The sequence below is a fragment of the Orcinus orca genome, chromosome 2, assembly GCF_937001465.1.
Source record: "Orcinus orca chromosome 2, mOrcOrc1.1, whole genome shotgun sequence".
Taxonomy (NCBI): domain Eukaryota; kingdom Metazoa; phylum Chordata; class Mammalia; order Artiodactyla; family Delphinidae; genus Orcinus; species Orcinus orca.
The window spans coordinates 90186467-90206648 of NC_064560.1; the positions used below are offsets into that span (position 1 = coordinate 90186467).

Here is a 20182-nt window from a genome sequence, read left to right on the forward strand (position 1 = left end):
GGCTTTAGTTTGTTGGAAGATTTTTAATCACAGTTTCAATTTCAGTGCTTGTGATTGGTCTGTTCATATTTTCTATTTTTTCCTGGTTCAGTCTCGGAAGGTTCTGCATTTCTAAGAGTTTCTCCATTTCTTCCAGGTTGCCAATTTTATTGGCATACAGTTGCTTGTAGTAATCTCTCATGATCCTTTGTATTTCTGCAGTGTTAGTTGTTACTTCTCCTTTTTCATTTCTAATTCTATTGATTTGGGTCTTCTCCATTATTTTCTTTATAAGTCTGGCAAATGGTTTATCAATTTTGTTTATCTTCTCAAAGAATCAGCTTTTAGTTTTATTGATCTTTGCTATCATTTCCTACATTTCTTTTTCATTTATTTCTGGTCTGATCTTTATGATTTCTTTCCTTCTGCTAACTTTGGGGGTTTTTTGTTCTTCTTTCTCTAATTGCTTTAGGTGTAAGGTTAGGTTGTTTATTTTGAGATGTTTCTTGTTTCTTAAGGTACACTTGTATAGCTATAAACTTCCCTCTTAGAACTGCTTTTGCTCCATCCTATAGGTTTTGGGTCATTGTGTTTCCACTGTCATTTGGTTCTAGGTATTTTTTGATTTCCTCTTTGATTTCTTCAGTGATCTCTTGGTTATTAAGTAGTGTGCTGTTTAGCCTCCATGTCTTTGTATTTTTTACAGATTTTTTTCCTGTAATTGATAACTAGTCTCATAGCATTGTGGTCGGAAAAGATACTTGATATGATTTCAATTTTCTTAAATTTACCAAGGCTTGATTTGTGACCCAAGATATGATCTATCCTGGAGAATGTTCCATGAGCACTTGAGAAGAATGTGTATTCTTTTGTTTTTGGATGGAATGTCCTATAAATATCCATTAAGTCTATCCTGTTTAATGCATCATTTAAAGCTGGTGCTTCCTTATTTATTTTCATTTTGGATGATCTGTCCATTGGTGAAAGTGGGGTGTTAAAGTCCCCTACTATGATTGTGTTCCTGTCAATTTCCCCTTTTATGGCTGTTAGTATTTGCCTTATGTATTGAGGTGCTCCTATGTTGGGTGCATAAATATTTACAATTGTTACATCTTCTTATTGGATTGATCCCTTGATCATTATGTAGTGTCCTTCTTTGTCTCTTGTAATAGTCTTTGTTTTAAAGTATATTTTGTCTGATATGAGAATTGCTACTCCAGCTTTCTTTTGATTTCCATTTGCATGGAATATCTTTTTCCATCTCCTTTCTTTCAGTCTGTATGTGTCCCTAGGTCTGAAGTGGGTCTCTTGTAGACAGCATATATACGGGTCTTGTTTTTGTATCCATTCAGCCAGTCTATGTCTTTTTGTTGGAGCATGTAATCCATTTACATTTAAGGTAATTATCAATATGTATGTTCCTATTACCATTTTCTTAATTGTTTTGGGTTTATTATTGTAGGTCTTTTCCTTCTCTTGTGTTTCCTGCCTAGAGAAGTTCCTTTAGCATTTGTGGCAAAGCTGGTTTGGTGCTGCTGAATTCCCTTAGCTTTTCCTTGTCTGTAAAGTTTTTAATTTCTCCGTCAAATCTGAATGAGATCCTTGCTGGCTAGAGTAATCTTGGTTGTAGGTTTTTCTCTTTCATCACTTTAAATATGTCCTGCCACTCCCTTCTGGCTTGCAGAGTTTCTGCTGAAAGATCAGCTGTTAACCTTATGAGGATTCCCTTATGTGTTACTTGTTGTTTTTCCCTTGCTGCTTTTAATATTTGTTCTTTGTATTTAATTTTTGACAGTTTGATTAATATGTGTTTTGGCATGTTTCTCCTTGGATTTATCCTGTATGGGACTCTCTGTGCTTCCTGGACTTGATTAACTATTTCCTTTCCCATATTAGGGAAGTTTTCAACTATAATCTCTTCAAATATTTTCTCAGACCCTTTCTTTTTCTCTTCTTCTGGGACCCCTATAATTTGAATGTTGGTGCTTTTAATGTTGTCCCAGAGGTGTCTGAGACTGTCCTCAATTCTCTTCATTCTTTTTTATTCTGCTCTGCAGTAGTTATTTCCACTATTTTATCTTCCAGATCACTTATCTGTTCTTCTGCCTCAGGTATTCTGCTATTGATTCCTTCTATAGAATTTTAAATTTCATTTATTGCATTGTTCATCACTGTTTGTTTGCTCTTTAGCTCTTCTAGGTCCTTGTTAAACGTTGTATTTTCTCCATTCTATTTCCAAGATTTTGGATCATCTTTACTATCATTACTCTGAATTTTTTTTTAGGTAGACTGCCTATTTCCTCTTCATTTGTTAGGTCTGGTGGGTTTTTACCTTGCTCCTTCATCTACTGTGTGTTTCTCTGTCTTCTCATTTTGCTTAACTTACAGTGTTTGGGGTCTCCTTTTCACAGGCTGCAGGTTCGTAGTTTCTGTTGTTTTTGGTGTCTGCCCCCAGTGGCTGAGTTTGGTTCAGCGGGTTGTGTAGGCTTCCTGGTGGAGGGGACTAGTGCCTGTGTTCTGGTGGATGAGGCTGGATCTTGTCTTTCTGGTGGGCAGGTCCATGTCTGGTAGTGTGTTTTGGGGTGTCTGTGGCCTTATTATGACTTTAGGCAGCCTCTGTGCTAACGGATGGGATTGTGTTCCTGTCTTGCCAGTTGTTTGGCATAGGGTGTCCTGCACTGTAGCTTGCTGGTCGTTGAGTGGAGCTGGGTCTTGGCTTTTAGGTGGAGATCTCTGGGAGATTTTCACCGTTTGATATTACGTGGAGCTGGGAGGTCTCTTTTGGACCAGTGTCCTGAACTTTGTTTTCCCACCTCAGTGGCACAGCCCTGGCACCTGGCTGGAGCACCAAGAGCCTGTCCTCCACACAGCTCAGAATAAAAGGGAGAAAAAAAAGAAAGAAAGAAAGAATAAAATAAAATAAAAGTTATTAAAATAATTATTATGAAAAAAATTTTTAAGTAACAACAAAAAAAACAACCAGAACCCTAGGACAAATGGTAAAAGCAAAGCTATACAGACAAAATCACACACAGAAGCATACACATACACACTCACAAAAAGAGAAAAAGGGGAAAAAATATATATATCGTTTCTCCCAAAGTCCACCTCCTCAATTTGGGATGATTCATTGTCTATTCAGGTATTCCACAGATGCAGGGTACATCAATTGACTGTGGAGATTTAATCCGCTGCTCCTGAGGCTGCTGGGAGAGATTTCCTTTTCTCTTCTTTGTTCGCACAGCTCCTGGGATTCAGCTTTGGATGGGCCCCGCCTCTGCGTGTAGGTTGCCGGAGGGCGTCTGTTCTTCTCTCAGACAAGATGGGGTTAAAGAAGCCTTTGATTCGGGGGCTCTGGCTCAATCAAGCTGGGCGAGGGAGGGGCACGGAGTGCGGGGCGGGCCTGCGGCGGCAGAGGCCTGCGTGACGTGGCACAGCCTGAGGTGCACCGTGCGTTTTTCCGGGGAAGTTGTCCCTGTATCACGAGACCCTTGCAGTGACGGGCTGTAGAGGCTCCCGGAAGGGAGGTGTGGACTGTGACCTGTGCTCGCACACAGGCTTCTTGGTGGCGGCAGCAGCAGCCTTAGCGTCTCATGCCCGTCTCTGGGGTCCGCGCTCTTAGCCGCGGCTCGCGCCCGTCTCTGGAGCTCCTTTAAGCGGCGCTCTTAATCCCCTCTCCTCACGCACCAGGAAGTAAAGAGGCAAGAAACAGTCTCTCGCCTCTTCGGCAGGTCCAGACTTTTTCCCGGACTCCCTCCCGGCTAGCCGCGGTGCACTAACCACCTGCAGGCTGTGTTCACGCCGCCAACCCCAGCCCTCTCCCTGGGATCCGACCTCCGAAGCCCGAGCCTCAGCTCGCAGCCCCCGCCCGCCCCGGCGGGTGAGCAGACAAGCCTCTAGCTGGTGAGTGCTGGTCGGCACCGATACTCTGTGCGGAAATCTCTCCGCTTTGCCCTCTGCACCCCTGTTGCTGCACTTTCCTCCGTGGCTCCGAAGCTTCCCCCCTCCGCCACCCGCCGTCTCCGCCCGCGAAGGGGCTTCCCGTGTGTAGAAACCTTTCCTCCTTCACAGCTCCCTCCCACTGGTGCAGGTCCCGTCCCTATTCTTTTGTCTCTGTTTATTCTTTTGCCCTACCCAGGTACCTGGGGAGTTTCTTGCCTTTTGGGAGGTCTGAGGTCTTCTGCCAGTGTTCAGTGGGTGTTCTGTAGAAGTTGTTCCACATGTAGATGTATTTCTGATGTAGTTGTGGGGAGGAAGGTGATCTCCGCGTCTTACTCTTCCGCCATCTTTTTTTTTTTTTGCGGAACGCGGGCCTCTCACTGCTGTGGCCTCTCCCGTTGCGGAGCACAGGCTCCGGACGCGCAGGCTCAGCGGCCATGGCTCACAGGCCTAGCCGCTCCGCGGCATGTGGGATCATCCCGGATCAGGGCACGAACCCGTGTCCCCTGCATCGGCAGGCGGACGCTCAACCACTGCGCTACCAGGGAAGCCCTTTTCCGCCATCTTGAAGCTCCTCCAAGTTGTACTCACTCTCTGCCCGGGGAGAAATTCCAACGGCAGGTATTGGTGACACATCCTCTTCTTTAGCAGGTGGCAGACTGGCAACTCCTGGCACAAGGTGGCCATCCCTGGTTTCACATCAACATGATCTCAGGCACAAACCTCCTTGTTTTTACATTTTGTCTTTAAGTTACTTGTTGAAACAACTCGCCCGCGGTCCCAAGGACTGTCGCGGCTTCGGCTGGTGGGGCTCCTCCAGAGCCAGCAGCCCCAGTGAGGCCGCCCTCCCCTCGGGTTCCAGGGCAGTTCAGTAGCAAGATCTTTTCTGATCCACCTCCGGAAAATTTTCCCCAGGACCAGCCTTCAGATGCCTCTCCTCACTGAATCACAGTTACAATGAATCTCTTTCATATTCTTCTGCGAGGCCGACGCCGTGTATGAGGTGCTGGAAAATGAAGCAGGAAAGACTTCTGCAACTCTTCCAGAGTCTTTGCTTCAAAACACTGGACTTATACCTTCCAGCGACCGGAAGACTTCCCCAGGTCCTGGCTTTGTTAGAAGTGCTAACGAACGAGGTTCAGTGGCCGAATGCACAGCAAGCCAAACGCCAAGACTCCAAGGTTCTCAGCCCAGCGCAGATCTCTGATTGCCTGAAGCGCAGGGCTCAGGGCACTTGTGGGATCCCAACTATATTTCAATTTTTAAAAAAATCAGTGTAGAGAGGTCAAATGGAATTCTAAAGTATGTTCAAGGAAAGTCTGAGAAACAACACTTCAGCAGGGTTACAGGCTACAAAATCAACACACAAAAATCAAACATACTTCAATATACTAACAACAAAGATGTGAAAAAAAATTAAAAACACAAGACCATTTATAACCACTCAAAAGCAAATGAAATACCTAGACATGAATCTAACAAAACATGTACATGATTTGCGGCTGAAAATTATAGAAGACTTTCTCATGTTTCCATGACTTTCCTGGCTTTAACACTTTTAAAGATCACAGGGCAGGTATTCTCCTGAATGTGGGTCAATTGGGGTTTGTATGATGCTCCTTCATGATTAGATGCAGTTTATGCATCTTTAGGATATGAGAGCGATCTGCTTGTGACATCTGTCACCCTATTGATTGCCAGGGTTGATCTGATCTGGCTGGCTAGGTGGGTGTCCCCGTCCTTGATCATGGTTCCACATGCTTCCTCCCAAAGCTACACACTGACTGGGTCAAAGAGGACGAATTTCCCTGAAAGAGGAGGACGGATCTTCCACCAAGGGTATAGCTGTGTTCCCCTGCTAGAACCTCCAAACGAGTTCTCAGGTTATGCATCTTTGGCGCGAATATCACAAAAGTGATGCTGCATTCTTCTCGTTGCATCCCCTAAGGGATCACAGGGCTTCAGTTTGTCCCATTACTGATGATGTTCACTTTGATTGTTTGATTAAGGTGTTGTCTCTCAGGCTTTTCCACTTTTTGATGCACAGTTCTATAAGCTTGGAAAATACATAGAATCATGTAATCATTACCATAGACGAGATGCAAACAGTTTCATCACGCCATAAAATATTACTCCAGAAACACTGTAGTGAAGCCCTCCCTCCACCCCTAATACCTGGCAACCACTGATCTGTTCTCCATCTCTGTAGTTTTGCCTTTTCATAATGCCATATAAATGGAATCATACAGTATGTAGTTAAAGTTGCTCTATTGCCCTTTGTAATTAATAAATATTTAGGGGGAAGTAATTTTAAACTATGTACTATCCTGCTCCTCATCAAACTTTCTGCCAATTTGTTTACCTATTTATATCAGTATGAACTTCCTGATTAATTAAATGGTTATAATCGATTACTATTTTTGATTCTCAAATTGTCCCTGACTTGACTAATGGGAATCCCTTCAAATTACTATCAGTGTCTTTTTGACATAGTCCCATCATTTTTGAGTACCTCCTGGCTTTCCATCAGAACATATCTCAGGCTTACTTGTGCTTATTCATGTTGGGATGTTCCTTCTCCCAGGTCCTTTCAGTAGACAGAGCAAGAGAATACATACGTATACACACACACACACACACACACACACACACACACATTTATTTCTATCTCTATTGAAAACTATAAGCTCACACCAATACCTTGAATTCCAATCCAACATCACAGGGTTTATTCAAGTCATGTTTGTAACGCCTTTCTCTAATAGTGAGAAACGTGGCTGCATTCATCCTTATTATGCTTAGTTATATAACCAATTTTGCATCACCGCCGCCAGCCCCTCTCTCCTGCAAAATTCCCACTCAGGTTTTGACTTCTCACATAGGACAAGCCCACTGCATGAACACCCTCCTCTCCCTGCTTGGGCTCCAACACCCTATGCCAGGCTGGCCTTCTACATGGATGCCCACCTTTCCACTGCTCAGGCTCTGAAACCCAACTCTGGGCCTCCCCAACAACCCTATGTGATTTCCTTCCCCACCCTGCTCAGGACCTCACACTCAAGACAGCCCCTTCTCCTCGCCATTGGGATATCCTCCTCACCCTTCTTGGGCTCTGAGTTCCCAGGATGGGCCACCTCCACTTGTGAATGCATTTCCTATGCCAGCCTGCCCCTCCCCTACCCCATGGACACGCTGGTCACCCTGTGCTGGCAGCTCTGCAATGAAATACCCTCCCCATGTTGTTCTGGCTCCTACACTGGGCCTTAGGCCAGCTTCCCACATGGATGCCCTCCTCACACTGGCAGACAGACAGATTAAGGCAGATCACCTTGGTCAAGTTAAAGCTGGTCTATGTCCAGTGTACATTTACCTCTAGAGCAGTACCTGTTCATGGGTCTCAGTTGGTGAACTTTAAACTCCTACTTGTGTCTCCTCATAAATGTGAGACTGCCAAAATCTCTGCTTAGCTCTTTAGCCCCTTGGTAACTTTATGTTCATTTTCTTGGAATCTCATGAGCTCAATTTAAGTGTCAACAAATGTTGAGATGGGATTATAAATAGAATTTCAGGCTCACTTCTTTGCATTTCTCTCTCTTCTGGGATCTTTTCCCCTCAAATCCCACCTACCTAGGTAGCCCTGAACTCCAATTTTTGTCTCCCTTAGCCCAGTAAACTTGCTGCAGGTCCTATGCTTCTGCTTTATATTCAGTCTCTGTGGCCAGAGCCGTGAATTGGCAACCACTCTGAGAGGAAAAAGTCACTAAGAATGTAGAACACAATCGATGCACTTCTCTCTGCTTTAGGACAATAGTCCTTCAAGTCCTAGCTATCTTGCTTACTCTCGAATGCCTTCAAAAGAAAACAAACAAAAAACAAAAAAAAAATCGTTTTACAGTCAGACAAGAAAAAGGAATAAAAGGTATTCAAATTGGAAGGAAAGAGGTAAACTGTCACTATTTGCAGATGACATGATACTTGATATACAGAATCCTAAACACTCCACACAAAAATTATTAAAACTAATAAATGAATTCCTCAAGGTAGCAGGATATAAGATTAATATACAGAAGTCTGTTGCATTTCTTTATACTTACAATGAAATATCAGAAAGAGAAAGTTTTTAAAAATCCCATTTAAAATCACATTAAAAAAATACCTAGGAATTTAACCAAGGAGGTGAAAGACCTTTACACTGAAAACTATAAAACATTATTAAAGGAAACTGAAGGTGATTCAAAGAAATGGAAAGGTATCCCATGCTCTTGGATTGGAAGAATTAATATTGTTAAAAATGGCCATACAGGGCTTCCCTGGTGGCGCAGTGGTTGAGAGTCTGCCTGCCGATGCAGGGGACACGGGTTCGTGCCCCGGTCCGGGAGGATCCCACATGCCATGGAGCAGCTGGGCCCATAAGCCATGGCCACTGAGCCTGCACGTCCGGAGCCTGTGCTCCACAATGGGAGAGGCCACAACAGTGAGAGGCATGCGTACCGCAAAAAAAAAAAAAAAAAAAAAAAATGGCCATACTACCCAAGGCAATCTACAGATTTAATGTGATCCCCATCAAAATACCCATGACATTTTTCACAGTACTAGAACAAATAATTCTAACATTTATATGGAAGCACAAAAGACCCAGAATTGCCAAAGCAATCCTGAGGAAAAAAACAAACTGGGGGCATAACCCTTTCAGACTTCTGACAATACTACAAAGCTGCAGTTATCAAAACAGCATGGTACTGGCACAAAAACAGACATATAGATCAATGGAACAGAATAGAGAGCCCAGAAATAAACCCACACACTATGGTCAATTAATCTACAACAAAGAAGGCAAGAATATACAATGGAGAAAAGACAGTCTCTTTAACAATTGGTGTTGGGAAAGCTGGACAGCTACATGTAAATCAATGAAATTAGAATACTCCCTCACACCATATACAAAAATGAACTCAAAACGGTTGAAAGACCTAAATATAAGACATGACACCATAAAACTCCTAGAAGAGAATATAGGCAAAACATTCTTAGACATTAATTGTAGCAATATTTTCTTAGATCAGTCTCCTGAGGCAAATAAATAAAAAGCAAAAATAAACAAATGGGACCTAATCAAACTTGAAAGCTTTTGCCCAGCAAATGAAACCATCAACAAAATGAAAAGACAGCCTACGGAGTGGGAGAAAATATTTGCACACAATGTAACCAACAAGGAGTTAATATACAAAATATACAAACAGTTCATGCAACTCAATATCAAAAAAACAAACAACCCAATAAAAAAAATGGGTAGAAGACCTAAACAGACATTTCTCCAAAGAAGACATACAGATGGCCAACAGTCACAAGAAAAAACACTCAATATTGCTAATTATTAGAGAAATGCAAATGAAAACCACAATGAGGTATATCCCCCAACACCAGTCAGAATGGCCATCATCAAATATCTACAAATAATAAATGCTGGAGAGGGTGTGGGGAAAAGGGAACCCTCCCACACCGTTGGTGGGAATGTAAATTGGTGCAGCCACTATGGAAAACAATATGGAGGTTCTTTAAAAACTAAAAATAGAGTTACCATCTGACCCAGCAATCCCACTCCTGAGCATATATACAGAAAAGATGAAAACTCTACTTCAAAAAGATAGGTACACCCCAATGTTCATAGTAGCACTATTTACAATAGCCAAGACATGGAAACAACCCAGTGCCAATCAACAGACAATTGGCTTAAGATGTGGTATATATATACAATGGAACATTACTCAGCCATAAAAAAGAATGAAATATTCCCACTTGCAGCAACAGGATGGACCTAGGGAATATCGTACTAAGTGAAGTAAGTCAGACAGAGAAAGACAAATACTGTATCACTTATATGTGGAATCTAAAACAATAATACAAATGAACCTATATACAAAACAGAAACATGGGAATTCCCTGGCGGTCCAGTGGTTAGGACTCCGCACTTTCACTGCCGAGAGCCCAGGTTAAATCCCTGGCTGGGGAACTAAGATCCCATAAGCTGCACAGCATGGCCAAAAAAAGAAAAGAAAAGGAACAGACTCACAGACATAGAAAACAAACTTATGGTTACCAAAGGGGAGAGCAGGGGAAGGATAAATTAGGAGTATGGGATTAACAGATACAAACTACGTATACATAAAATACATGAGCAACAAGGATATACTATATAGCACAGGGAACTATATTCAATATCTTGTAATAACCTATAATGGAAATAATCTGAAAAAATACATATAAAACTGAATCACTTTGCTGTACACCTGAAACTAACACAGTATTGTAAATCAACTATATTTCAATTTTAAAAAAAAACAGCTTTTAAGCAAATTTAGTTTTCATAGTGGTTTTCAGTAGGAGAATAACTCTGATACCAGCTCCTCTGCCATAGCTAGAAGCAGACATCTACATCTGAAGTTTTGGGTTTGTTTTGTTAAATGCTCCTTTGAATTGGTGAGTCAATAGGTTCACTGTGTGATTTGGGCAGTGGGGGGAGAATTGGATTGGAGTATGTGTAGACCACCGTCCTTCTAGAGCAATTGCCTACTTAGGCACTGGAAACAAACTAGGTGTATTCTGTTCTTCTCTAGAAAGAGCTAATATGAAACCAGCCATCCTATAAGAGCAGTGTTCTCCGTACCCTAAAGGGCTCAGATGAAGGTGGAAACTGTTTCTCTTAGTAGACAGCACATTTCTTCCTTTTATCAAGTCTATATTATATCAACATAAAGAAATTTCAAATTAGGGTTACAAAAATTATAGCATATTTTAAGTGTTTATATGTAACAAATGTGACCTTTATAAAAAGGCAAAACATGCAATTCTTTACGTTTTATTTACTAGCTACTTATGAGAATATGAATTACAGTGCACTATCAGTACTGATGTTCATTAAAGGGCCACAGTTTAAAGCTGTAAGTGTACTTTGTAAAGAGAGTTATGAACTTATTGGTATATGACATTTACAATTTAAATGCGAACGTTATTCTGTGAATTGTGGGTCCCTGGCCATCTGGCTATGACAGGCTCTAGCTGGGAGAACTTCCCAAAGAAACAGAAGTTATAGGGAAATCCCTGACTGTGGACCTTCCCCTTGGCATAAACTCTGAAGGAAGAGGATTAAGGTATTTAAAATTTACCACCTTTACAAGTGTTTTAGTAGGTTGTCTTCACACCCAAGTACCTGAAGGTAACTTAATTAATTTGGGGATTGTTTCCCCTAACGTAAAGAGAGATTATCCATCTTAATCTTACAGAGTTGTGAGAATTCAATGAGACGAGGGTACACGAAAGCACCTGGCAAATACTAGTTGCTTTTTTTAGTGACTATTTCCAAAGATGGTTCAAGATTTTATTAATGATTGCTAAGACTGTGTGGACACAATGTCTCGATTATCTGTTGCGTGTGTAGAATACTTTCATTTTCCACAATGGCTGGCAAAATTTTAATTCAGTAGTCTAGTTGGGTGAGAGCAGCTATATATAATATACATATATTCACAGTTTTCATGAACATGAAGTGATAAAGACCTAGAAGTCTCTTTAGGATTATCATGGTTGGATCTCTTTATTTCATGGATGAGGAAATGGAGACCCAGGAGGTGAAGTGTCTTGCCCTAGTATCCTCGTTGGTTACTGGCAGGGTGAGACCAGCATGTAGGAGCCCAGACTTCTGACCGTGTTTACCTGGAGGCCTAGGGTCATAACTGGTGCTTTGTCTCTTCTACCTGATTCTCATGGCCAAAGCAAGTCACATAGCCCACCCAGATTCAAGGCTGGGGAAGCGGGGTCCACCTCCTGGTAGGAGGAGCCACAAAGTCACATAACAACAGGCATGGATACAGGACAGGTTGGAGAACTGAGGATATTTTTGCAATCAATCTACCACAAAAAGCAAATGCTTCCCATGGCCCTGACACTTTTTTCAAGTACGAGCATTAAGCGTGTTTTTTGACTTTCTAGACATCTCGGCACTGTGGAGAGGCCTCGGGAAGGAAGTCCTGTGAGTAACTGCGAGCCTCTTGTGGGCTCTGCCCTGCGCAGGATGCTGAGGGGAGAACAAAGAGGTCGCAATATGCGGGACTCAGTGACCTGGCCCTGCAGGCTCCCGAGCAAGGTAACATACACATGGGGACAATCACAAGACAGTGAATGGCACGGAGGACAGGTGACCCAACGTGGAGAAGGAGGGGAAAGCAGACTGCCAACAGTCTGAACAACAAAACTTCCTTGAAAGAAATGAAATTTACACCAAGCAGGGGAAGGCAAATAGAACTTAACTAGCCAGACAGAGGGAGGGAAGAACGTCTTAGCTGAGGGAAATGATGTGATAGAAAGCGCAACATCAGGGGTGAGCTTGGGTTACGGAGGGAAGATAGCATTCGAGGTGGAAAGACAGGGTTAGGCCAGATAGTAGAATCTGTCCACCCAGGATGGCTGGGTCACAGTGAGGTGGCTGGAGCTGCACCTACAGGAGGGTCTGTGAGGCAGGATGTGGAAAAGGAGGACAGACCTGGTGGTACCTGTGAGGCAGGGCTGGGGCAATTTCCGGAGCAGAGAAAACAGAGAAGCCTTCTCTACCTGCCCAGGTGCCAATGGAAAAGAACTTGGGTTAAGGTCTGGGTAGTGAACCTAAAAGGTTAGCTGATTTGAAGGGAGAATTGGTAGGATTTGGAACATTTACGTCCCTTGCATTCAGACACTTATGGCAAACTGTATAAGCTAGTTCCGTGTTTAGTGATATTGAATGCAGATGTGTAAAACTGGAGGTTCTTCCCCTCCATCACCACTGTCATCTCCACTCTTTTAAGTGCAAAAATATTAATCACTTGGTAGGTAAACAGAATTTGTCATCTTATTTTTTCACCCCCGACAAAACATTTTAGTACCAAAACAAATCAAAAGTACATGTTAGGAAAGTTCACTTTTGCAAATTCTGTATTTGATATTGCTCCTCTGTAGCACTTAAAACCAATCCCATTTAGACTCAGTATTTCAGTATTTATATTCTAGACCTGCACTGTCTAGTCCAACAGGGAAGCCACTATTGAGTATATGAAATGTGCCCAGTCCAAGCTGAAATGTGCTGAAAGTGTAAATTATATGCCAGATTTCAGAGACACTTAAATCAAAGAATGTAAAGTATCTCTTAAATAATTTTTATATTGATTACTTATTGAAATGATAATGTTTTGGATATATTGGATTAAATGAAATATATCATTAAAATTCATTTTACCTATTTCTTTTTACTTTTTAAACATTACTGTTAAAAAATGTAAAATTATATATGGGTTCACTTTGTGGATCACATTACATTTCTGTTGGACGGTGCTATTTTCTTTTCATATACACTTATTTTTTTTGGCCATGGCGCAGCATGAGGGATATTAGTTCCCCAACAAGGGATAGAACCCACACACCGTGCATTGGAAGAGTGGAGTCTTAACCACTGGACTACCAGGGAAGTCCCAAGGACTGCTATTTTAAAGCTTCACTTTGTCTAGAAATATTATGTTATGAAGTGGCCCATACTGCAGTTAATGGCATTAACAAGTGGAATGATTTTACTTGCCTAATGACGTGAAAAATTGTTCCATACATTTCTGTTTTCTTCCAGGTTGAATCTGTGATTTAGTGATAAATCATACAAATATCGTGAAGCACATGCTATATTATCTGCTTTCAGGCACAGCCCTTCATGTGATTATAATTTCTTTTCCCATAAGGGAGGGAATACGAGAGATTTACAATAAAAATTTACATTCATTAAAAAATTTTAACACTGAGTATTTTAGATTATCATTAAAGCATGATAAATAATGTGCCTGCGTCATTTTAGCATCAATTTACAAAATCTATATGCAGCCAGCAGTTAGGCCCTTACTGCACAGGTGTTGTGTTTTGTTGCGGTTGTTATTGCTTAATTCGGTCTCTCAAATGTCTTTTTTCTTTTAAATAGATCTTTACTGGAGTATAATTGCTTCACAATACTGTGTTAGTTTCTATTGCACAACAAAGCGAATCAGCCATATGCATACATGTGTCCCCATCTCCCCTCCCTCCTGAGCCTCCCTCCCATCCTCCCTGTCCCACCTCTCTAGGTCATCGCAAAGCACCGAGCCAATATCCCGGTGCTATGCGGCTGCTTCCCACCAGCCAACTATTTTACGTTCGGTAGTGTATATATGTTGATGCTACTCTCACTTGACCCCAGCTTCGCCCTCCCACCCCATGTCCTCAAGTCCGTTTTCTATGTCTACCTCTTTATTCCTGCCCTGCAACTAGGTTCATCAGTACCATTTTCTTTTTTTTTAAGATTCCATATATATTCATTAGCATACAGTATTTTTCTCTTTCTGACTTACTTCACTCTGTATGACAGACTGTACAGCAGTCCCATTGCTGCTGCTGTTTCTTTTTCTTCATGGCATTGACTTTTTGAAGATTTTAGGTCAATTGCCTTGTAGAATATCCTACATGGCATCCTTTCACTTGTCCCACTATCCCCTGAATTCCTAGAAAATGGAGATCAGGTCTAGAGAAGCTTGATTACGTTCAGGCAAACGATTTTAGTAAGAATACTTAATAGTTGATGTTGTGTACTTAATATTGCCTCATATTAGGAAGCACAAATATCAAGCTTTTCTACAATTTGTCATGTTGAATTTGACCACTTGTTTAAAGTTGTGATCGCCAGACTTCTCCATTGCAAAGGTATGTGTTTCCATTTGCAATTAATATGTAATCTGGGGATGATACCATGTGGATGTATGGTTTCCTGATAATTGTTCACTTAATGGCTGCAGCATATATTACTAATCCTTGCTTGAACCAATTATTTCATTAGGAGTTGCAAAAAATGATGATTTTTAAGTTCTATCATTCCTTGTCCTCTTCCATAAAGAATCACTTTTTTCTCTCTCTCTCTCTCTCCTTTTTATTACCATGAATTCATAGATTGTTATTTATGCATTATATTACAATTACAGTCATTGTTCTTTTCGATGCTCAAATTGTCCCAAATTTGGCCATTGTCCTTAAGACATGTCCCATCATTATTTGAGCACTTCCTTGATTTTTGGCACAATGAAATGTCCCAGGCTTACCTTCTACCTTCTCTGCCCCAGATTGGGGCTGCTTTAGTGAAGAAAGATATTTAGAAGCCAAGATCTGAACATTAGGCACGCTCAGTGCTTCTAGGGTCTCTCAACGAACAGTTTTTCAAATTGAGATGTAATTACTATATGACAAAATTCACTCTTTAAAAGTGAACAATTGGGGACTTACCTGGTGAAACAGTGGTCAAGACTCTGTGCTCCCAATGCAGGGGGCCCAGGTTCAATCCCTGGTCTGGGAACTAGATCTCACATGCATGCCACAGCTGAGAGTTCACATGCCACAACTAAGGAGCCTAGGTGCCACAACTAAGGAGCCGGCGAGCCGCAACTAAGGAGCCCACCTGCAGCAACTAAGACCCAGCACAACCAAATTTTTTTTTAATTAATTAATTAATAAAGAGAGGTAATGCCTTAAAAGCAACCAATTGAAAATGCAAATCAAAACCACAAGTGCTTGCTTCAGCAGCACATATACTAAAATTGAGATGATAACAGAGTTTAGGATGACCTCTGCACAAGGATGACATGCAAATTTGTGAAGCGTAAAAAAAAAAAAAACCCAGGGCTTCCCTGGTGGCACAGTGGTTGAGAGTCCGCCTGCCGATGCAGGGGACACGGGTTTGTGCCCCGGTCTGGGAAGATCCCACATGCCGCGGAGCGGCTGGGCCCGTGAGCCATGGCCGCTGAGCCTGCGCGTCCGGAGCCTGTGCTCCGCAACGGGAGAGGCCGCAACAGTGAGAGGCCCGCGTACCGCAAAAAAAAAAAAAAAAAAAAACCCACAGTAAGATACCATTTCACGTCCATTAAGGTGACTATCATTAAAAAAAATTTTTTTCTTTAAACAGAAAATAACAAATGTTGGCAAGAATATGGAGAAACTGGAACCCATGTGCATTGCTGGTGGGAAGATAAAATAGTGCAGCAATTATGGAAAACAGTATGGTGGTTCCTCAAAAAAATGAAAAACAGAGTTTCTCTATGACCCAGCAATTCCATTACTAGGGATAAACCCAGAAGTACTGAAAGCAGGGTTTTAAAAAGATATTTTGAACACCTATGTGCATAACAGCATTATTCACAACAGCCAAAAGGTTGAAGCAACCTGAATATATACAACCCGTGTATATATTCACATATAAACTGAATATTATCTTCCTTTTAAAAGAAAGGAAATTCTTACACATGCTCCAGCCTGGACGAACCTTGAGGACATTATCTCAGTGAAATAAGCTGCTCGCAAAAAGAAAAATACAGTACGATCCACTTACATGAGGTACCTAAAGAAGTCAAAATCATAGAGACAGAAAGTAGAATGGTGGTTGCCAAGGGCTGGAGAGAGGAGGGCATGAGGAGTTATTGTTTAATAGGCTATGGAGTTTTAGTTTGTAATATGAAAAGAGTTCTGGAGATGTATAGTGGAAATGGTTGCACAACAATGTAAATGTACTGAATTTCACTGAACTGTACATTTTAAAATTGTTAAAATGATAAATTTTATGTTATGTATATTTTACCACAATTTTTAAAGTGTACAAGTTGATGATTTTTAGTGTGTTCACAACCATCACCACTATCTAATTTTAGAACATTTTAATCACCCCCCCCCACCAAGAAACCTGGTAGTAGCAATTACTATTAACAATCACTCCACAGTCCCCATTTTCCCTAGACCCTAATTGACTTTCTATTTCTATATACTTGCCTATTCTGGACATTTCATATAAATGAAATCATAAAGTATGTGGCCTTTGTGTCTTTCACTTAGCATACTATTTTCAAGATTCATCCATGTTGTAGTATGTATCAGTAATTCATTTCTTTTCATGACCAGATAATATTCCATTGTGTGGATATACCACATTTGCTTTTTCATTCATTAGTTGGTGGATATTTGGATTGTTTCTATGTTTTGGCTGTTAATGCTTAAAATGGACAACCTAGAAGAAATGGATAAATTCCTAAAAATGTACAGTCTCCTAAGACTGAACCAGGAAGAAATGGAGAATGTGAACAGTCCAATTACCAGTACTGAAATTGAATCAGTAAAAAACAAACAAACAAAAACAAAACAAACAAAAATTCCCAACAAACAAAACTCCAGGATCAGATGGCTTTACAGGTGAATTCTACCAAACATTTAGAAAAGAGTTAATACCTATCCTTCTGAAACTATTCCAAAAAGTTGCAGAGGAAGGAATGCTTCTGAGCTCATTCTATGAATCCACCGTCACCAGACAAAACCAGACAAAGATATCACAAAAAAAGAGAAAATTACAGGCCAATATCACTGATGAACATAGATGCAAAAATCCTCAACAAAATACCAGCAAACAGAATCCAATAATACATTAAAAGGATCATACACCATGATCAAGTGGGATTTATCCCAGGGATGTAAGGAGTTTTCAATATCTGCAAATCAATGTGATACACCACATTAACAAATTGAATAATAAAAACCATATGATCATTTCAATAGATGAGGAAAAATCTTTTAATAAAATTCAACATCCATCTGTGATAAAAACTCTCCAGAAACTGGGCACAGAGGGAACCTACCTCAACATAATAAAGGTCATATACGACAAACCCACAGCAAACATCATTCTAAATGGTGAAAAGCCGAAAGCATTTCCTCTAAGATCAGGAACAAGACAAGGATGTCCACTTTCGCCACTATTATTCAACATAGCTTTGGAAGTCCTAGCCATGGCAATCAGAGAAGAAAAAGAAATAAAAGGAATCCAAATTGGAAAAGAAGAAGTAAAATTGTCACTGTTTGCAGATGACATGATACTATACATAGAAAATCCTAAAGATGCCACCAGAAAACTACTAGAGCTAATCAATGAATTTGGTAAAGTTGCTGGACACAAAATTAATACACAGAAATCTCTTACATTCCTATACACTAACAACAACAAACTATCAGGAAGAGAAATTAAGGAAACAATCCCATTTACAATCACATCAAAAAGAATAAAATAGAAACAAACCTGCCTAAGGAAGCAAAGACCTGTACTTGGAAAACTATAAGTCACTGATGAAAGAAATTGAAGATGACATAAACACATGGAAAGATATACCATGTTCATAGACTGGAAGATATAATATTAAAATGACCATATTACCCAAGGCAATCTACAAATTCAATGTAATCCCTATCAAAATACTAAGGGTATTTTTCACAGAGCTAGAACAAATAATTTTAAAATTTGTACAAAAACAAAAAAGACCCTGAGTAGCCAAAACAATGTTTAGAAAAACGGAGCTGGAGATATCACGCTCCTTGACTTTAGACAATACTACAAAGTTACAGTAATCAAAACAGTATGGTACTAGCACAAAAACAGACACGTAAATCAATGGAACAGAATAGACAGCCCAGAAATAAACCCATGCACTTATCATCAATTAATCTACAACAAAGGAGGCAAGAATAGACAGTGGAAAAAAGACAGTCTCTTCAATAAGTGGTGCCTGGAAAACTGTACAGCTACATGGAAAAGAATGAAATTAAAACATGCTCTAACACCATATACAAAAATAAATTCAAAATGTAAGACTGGAAACCATAAAACTCCTAAAGGAAAACATAGGTGGAACACTCTTTGACATGAATTGTAGCAATATATATTTTTTGATCTGTCTCCTAAAGTAAGGGAAATAAAAGCAAAAATTTTTTAAATGGGACCTAATTAAACTTAAAAGCTTTTGCACAGCAAAGGAAACCATCAACAAAATTAAAAGACACCCTACTGAATAGGAGAAAATATTTGCAGATAATAGGACCAATACGGGGTTAATATCCAAAATATATAAATAGCTCATACAACTCACCATGAAAAAAACAAAAAACCCAGCTAAAAAATGGGCAGAAGATCTGAATAGACATTTTTCCAAATAAGACATATAGATAGCCAACAAGTACATGAAAAGGTGCTCAACATCACTAATAATCAGGGAAATACAAATGAAAAGCACAATGAGATATCACCTCACACATGTCAGAATGGCTATCATCAAAAAGAACGCAAATAACAAATGTTGGAGGATATGGAGAAAAATGAACCCTCATACGCTGTTGATGTAAATTAATGCAGCCACTGTGGGGAAACAGTATGGAGGTTTCTCAAAAAACTAAAAATAGAACTACCCTACCATATGACCCAGCAATTCCACTCCTGGGTATATAACCACAAAAAACACAAACAATAATTCAAAAAGAAACATGCACCCCAATGTTCATAGAATTATTTACAATTGCCAAGATATGGAAACAACATAAACATCCATCAGCAGATGAATGGATAAAGAAGATGTGGTATATATATAATGGAATACTACTAAGCCATAAAAAAGAATTAAATTTTGCCATTTGCAACAACATGGATGGACTTGGAGGGTATTATGCTAAGTGAAATAAGTCAGATACAGAAAGACAAATACCGTATGATATCACTCATATGTGGAATCTAAAAAATAAAGCAATCCAGTGAATGTAACAAAAAAGAAACATTCACAGATATAGAGAATACACTAGTGGTTACCAGTGGAGAGAGGGAATCAGGGAGGGGCAAGATGGGGGCAGGGGATTAAGAGGTACAAACTACTATGTATAAAATTAAAAAGCTAGGGAATCCCTTGGCGGTCCAGTGGTTAGGACTCCACGCTTTCACTGCTGAGGGCCCAGGTTGATCCCTGGTGGGGGAACTAGGATCCCATAAGCCATGCAGCACGGCCAAATCAATAAACCAATCAATCAATAAATAAGGTACAAGGATATATTGTACAACACAGGGAATATAGCCAATTTTTTGTAATAACTATAAATGGAGTATAACCTTTAAAAATTGTGAATCACGTTGTACACCTGAAACTTATTTATTAATAATATTGTACATCAACTATACCTCAATAAAAAATTTTAAAAAAGAATAACGCTGCTATGAACATCAGTGTACAAGGTTTTGTGTGAACATATATTTACATTTTTCTTCAGAATATTCCTGGGAGTGGAACTGGTAACTCTATTGTTTAATTTTTTGAGGAATTGCCAGACTGTTTCCCACAGTGGCTGCACCATTTTACATTCCTACCAATGTGAAGGTTTCAGGTGA

General features: G+C 40.3%; 1 non-coding gene across 1 annotated transcript; it reads left to right on the forward strand.

The window, feature by feature from the left end:
* Positions 1-15512: 15512 nt before the first annotated feature.
* Positions 15513-15617, forward strand: LOC117203845 (U6 spliceosomal RNA). Its single transcript, XR_004486792.1, has one exon. It is a non-coding gene; the product is annotated as a U6 spliceosomal RNA (small nuclear RNA).
* Positions 15618-20182: the final 4565 nt, after the last annotated feature.